The sequence below is a fragment of the Nomascus leucogenys genome, chromosome 9, assembly GCF_006542625.1.
Source record: "Nomascus leucogenys isolate Asia chromosome 9, Asia_NLE_v1, whole genome shotgun sequence".
Lineage (NCBI taxonomy): Eukaryota > Metazoa > Chordata > Mammalia > Primates > Hylobatidae > Nomascus > Nomascus leucogenys.
The window spans coordinates 57,989,955-57,995,045 of NC_044389.1; the positions used below are offsets into that span (position 1 = coordinate 57,989,955).

General features: G+C 37.9%; 1 long non-coding RNA gene across 1 annotated transcript; it reads right to left on the reverse strand.

Moving 5' to 3' along the window:
* Window positions 1-1,984: 1,984 nt before the first annotated feature.
* LOC101177844 lies at window positions 1,985-4,643 on the reverse strand. Its single transcript, XR_001113992.2, has 3 exons — window positions 4,151-4,643; window positions 3,758-3,812; window positions 1,985-2,251 (listed from the first exon to the last, which is right to left on the reverse strand). It is a non-coding gene; the product is annotated as an uncharacterized LOC101177844 (long non-coding RNA).
* Between the last annotated feature and the right edge of the window lie 448 nt (window positions 4,644-5,091).

A 5,091-nucleotide genomic window follows, 5' to 3' on the forward strand; every position in this document is an offset into this window, starting at 1 on the left:
ACCAAAATCAGACAATTAACGCTGATATAATATCATTAGAGTGCCAGGAATGTGGTGGTTGTTAGCACGATATAGATGGCTAGGTTGAAAATGGTAATGTTTGGGTTATATGGTAGTACCGCTATTATTCAGCCCACATGGGTGATTGAGGAGTATGCATTACCAATTCCAAAACTATTATGCAATTTGTGGACAATTTGTAGACAAATTACATATGAGGATTTTGCCACTTGCCCCACTAATGTGCTTTACATTGTCCAGGGATAAATCCAGAATCCCAAGTTACATTTGGTTGTCATGTCTGTTTGGTCTTCTTTAATCTGAAACAGTTCATTCTTTCTTGTATTTCATGATCTCAATATTTGAATAATTCAAACTAGTTATTGTGTAGGCAATCCTTTGATTTGGGTTAGTCTGATTATCCCTTCATGATTAGATTCAGATTATGCATTTTTGACAGAAATATCATAGAAATGTTATGTCCTTCTCAGGAAGCATATGATGTCTATGTGTCCCATTATTGGTGATGCGAACTTTGATCATATGGTCGAGGTGATTTCTACCAGGTTTATCCAATGTAAAGAAGTTTTTTCTTTGAAATTAATAAATATATTGTAGAGATATACTTTGAGACAATGTATAATAAGTAACCTGGTTTTCATCATACTCTGATTTTCAAATCCATTTATTTTTACCTGAAACAATTATTACTATAGGGACTGCCAAATGGTGATTTTCCAAGTCCATCATTTTCTCTATCTTTCTTCTTTGGGATTCTACTATAAGGAAGAGAGTTCACTTCTCCATCATTTATTTCCTCATTTATTTACTTATATTATTATGGACTTACAGATTTTTATTTTGTTATCTGGGTTATATTCCATTATTATCAATAGTCATGATGATACTCAAATTATCTCAAATGTAGCTAATGGAAGCCTCTTTAAGCAGGCTCCTGAGTCCTTTGCAACATGTCCCCTTTATTCTTTGACCACTTTCTTACTTTGTGGCACAGAAATGTTCCAAGTTCACTTTGTACTTTTCATGCCCTGGACCTAGAATCAGCCACTTTTGCAAGGAGACCCAGATTCTTTTAGTGGAGAATGAGATTTAGAAGCCCAGATCTAGGTCCTAGGTATGCTCATTGCTGCTGAAATATTCTTTGAAACCTTTCAAGCACTCCTAATGACAACTATTTTTTTTTATTATACTTTAGGTTTTAGGGTACATGTGCACAATGTGCAGGTTTGTTACATATGTATCCATGTGCCATGTTGATTTCCTGCACACATTAACTCGTCATTTAGCATTAGGTATATCTCCAGATGCTGAATGACAACTATTTTAGCTGACAGATGACTTTGGAACATATATGAGTTAATCACCCAACAGTCTCACAACCACAATCTCTACCTATGTATTACAATAACTAGTTCTCCTTCACCCCAACTTGTCCAATTGGTATACTCCAGGGCTGTTTTCAATCATTTGGGCTTCCCAAGGATCACTTTCTCCTGGGTTGTGTTACTAATCTCCATCCAAAAGGCAAGATAGATAGGAGAGCATTCCCATCTCCTACCTACCTCTCCCACTTTGCCAAATTAGAAGATAGAGGTCCCTTTCTGCCTTGAAAATTTTCTCAATCCTTCCTCCTCCCGCTCATCCCTTTATTCACACAAATTTCTCTCACCTACATTTTATCCTGGTATTTCTTAGAAATGACTCTGCACAGAGCTTGCTTCTCAGGGTCTCTTTATAGACTGGTGTTTGTGGCTGGAGAGAAAAAGGAAGTAGTATAGACATCACCTTTCTCCTTTCTCTGCTTCTCTGCCACAAAAACTCATCAAACATATCCCAGGGAATTTAGAAAATAGAGAGAAATCCATCAGACACTGAAGACTGTGAGGTTTAAGCCTTGAGACCAGTAGAATCTCATACAAGACAACAAGTAATAGTCAAAGAAAACAAGGTAAAATCGACCATATAAAAGAAAACAAAATATAATTTTTTAAGATGACTTAAAAAGTATTAGACTAAAAAGGAACATAATGGGGCTCCTACACAGAGAATATTTAGGTTTAGGGTTGCATGATGTGCAGAGGTCACATCAAGGAGTTCAATTTTCCATCCACAGTTCAGAGGTTAGGCTTTAGACCTTCATGGTGGAAGTTTTCGGGGAATCATTTTGAAGATAGGGAAGTAGGAACTATAGTGAAAGGATTTTTATGTAACCATGATGTATCCCACACACCTGGAAGTAGAAAAAGCAAGGAAAAATTACAAGAAGTAGTATATGAGCGTTAACTTGGGTACTATTGAATATCTCATTAGTAAAACACTTCTCTCTATGTGTATAGATAAATTTCCCAGTGTATACACGTGTTTATTTTCTCTACTGAAATGCATTTCACTATAGAGAGATAACAGAAAGAAATATACAGTTGGCTCTTGAACAACATAGAGGTTAGGGTCACTGACCCCCTGTGCAGTCAGAAATGTGTATATAATTTTGACTCCCCCAATAGATTACTGTTGACTGGATGGCTTACCGATAACATAAACAATTGATTAACACATATTTTGTATGTTATATATATTATCTACTGTATTTTTACAATAAAGTAAGATAGGAAAAATAAAACATTATTAAGAAAAATCATAAGGCTGTGAAAATAAATTTGCAGTACTGGCTTGTATTTATCAATACTGTAAGTTTATGTCATCACAAGATGAATTGCCTATCTGAAATGGTGGGCAACTGCATCTGACATCCTCAAGCTATGGTACTTATCAAGCAACTCAGCTTTTGCTTGTAATGTCATAACTTTTCTCTGCTACTTGGAAGCACTTCCAGCATCACTAGTCACACTTCATGTGAGTCCCATGGTGTTATTCAAGGTGTATTATATTGTACTAAACATGATGAAAAACAAACAAGAAACTTGAGAGATAGCTTTTTACTGTGATACACAATTTACTGGAGAGACAAACTGCTTACAAAGAGATGATTAGCATTAGGTGGCATTTTAAGTGGATACTTGTAACACTTGAGCTCACCACAATAGCAACAAGAGGTGGCTATAAAACTATTGCAGTAGTGTAGTATGCACTACAGTTAATTTTATGAAGTTATGATTTAATACTACATCTTTTTATTTGTTTACATTTCTCTCAACTACAAATGGCACCATATACAGTCTGTGTTTGTGTATGTAAGTTTTGATACATGTTAACTTTTTATAATAGATTTGTGTGTATTATCGTAGTAAGTGATAAAATAGACTACTATCTACATATATTTTATGGATTTATGACATACTTTTTCTTGATTTTTTCTATATTGCTATGCTTTGCAGTTTGTTTGTGTGTTCTTTTTTTTAATTGTCAAAATCTCCAAAAAATTTTTCAATGCGTTTATGGAAAAAAAATCCACTTATAAGTGGACCTGTGAAGTTCAAACCTGTGTTGCTCAAGGGCCAACTATATATATTGCAATTTTAGGTTGAAAGATATATTTTATTTTATTATTTACATTTATTTTATCAAAGATATATCTTTTATTTTATAAAATATATATTTTATTTTATCATATACATATAAATGATATGTATTATAATTATTTATATTTTTTACATATATATTATCATTTATATGTAATAATAACTTAAGAAATAAGCCTATATCCTCCAAGAGATTTACAGTACTTAATTGTTGTCCAGACCTGAGTTCAACCCAGTCAATGTTCTATGTGACTCACCTTCAGAAATCTCATGTTCTGTGGACTTGTTGCCCAGGTTGAAATCCCTGCCTTCCTGCCAAGATAGAAGAGAAGTGGGAAATAGAATACATTTTCTCTTCTTTCCTGGAGCCATAACTCTCCCTAGACCATGGAGAGAAAATTTCATATCCTCTATTCAAAGATGAGAAAAATTCTAGAGTTACCCTTACACATTCAAAAATCAAGAAGAACAGGAAAGCTGAGAGAACCCACAGACTCTTTGAAGGAAGCAGATTGCTCCTGCAGGGCCCCTGGAGACAGCCAAAAAACTGTGAATGCCCAGTGTGTGAAAGGGGGATTGTCTGCCCCCAAACACACACTCTCACTGGGGAACCTGAAGTTCCAGATCACAGGAAAAGGATTTGACCTTACCTGGAGCTGAGACAAATTTAGAGAGCTGAGTGAAATACACTGGTAGAAGAAGCAATGGGAAGATCCCTGTGGGCTCTCAGTCCCCAAGGAAGTCATTTCCGACTTTGTCTTACAGAAGTCCTTGGGGAGGGCTGCCAGAGGAACCGGGAAGAAACCACACAGGGAAGGAAACTTCCAGCTGAACTTTGTAACAATTTTGACCGAATGCAAAGTTTCCCGGACAGAAATCAGGGGACGGGTTGAATCAGGAGTGCAATCACAGCACAGAAGCCATGGCAGGTGGGGAGAGATGAAATCTAAACGCCCTGCTTGCTTTCTCAGCTGGGAGGCTGGTAGCCTGGGGCAGCTTTTCAGCCCTGCTCACCCACTGCCTGGAAATAAACTTGGTGCTGTTGAGGGAGCACAGTGAAAGTGAAACCAGCCTTTTGGGCTGAGTGAGGCCTATAACTGCCAGCTTTCATCCATTTCCCTGGTGGCCTGCATGACACTGCAGAGGCAGCCATAATCCCCCTGGGGGCAGAATTCCACTGGCCTGAGAACCACACCCACCTCCCCCACAGCAACTGCAGTAAGACCTGCCCAAGGAGAGTCTGAAATTAGACATGCTTAACCCTGCCCCCACCTGATGGTCTTTATCTACCTTCCCTGATAGCCCAAGAAAAAGGACATAACCTCTTGGGAGCTCTAGGGCCCCACCTACCACCTGATGCTCCCTATAGTACCTCAGCTGATGCCCTCTTGAAAGTGCCACCTCCTGACTGGAGGCCAACCAACACAAAACTAGTGCAATAAACAAAACTACAACTAAGGACCCTCACAGACTCTGTTTCACTCCTCTGCCACCTCCACCAGAGCAGGTGCTGGTGTCTACAGCTGTGAGATTTAAAGATAGTTCAAGTCATAAGGCTCTGTGTAGACAATCCCAGTACCAGCCCAGAGAC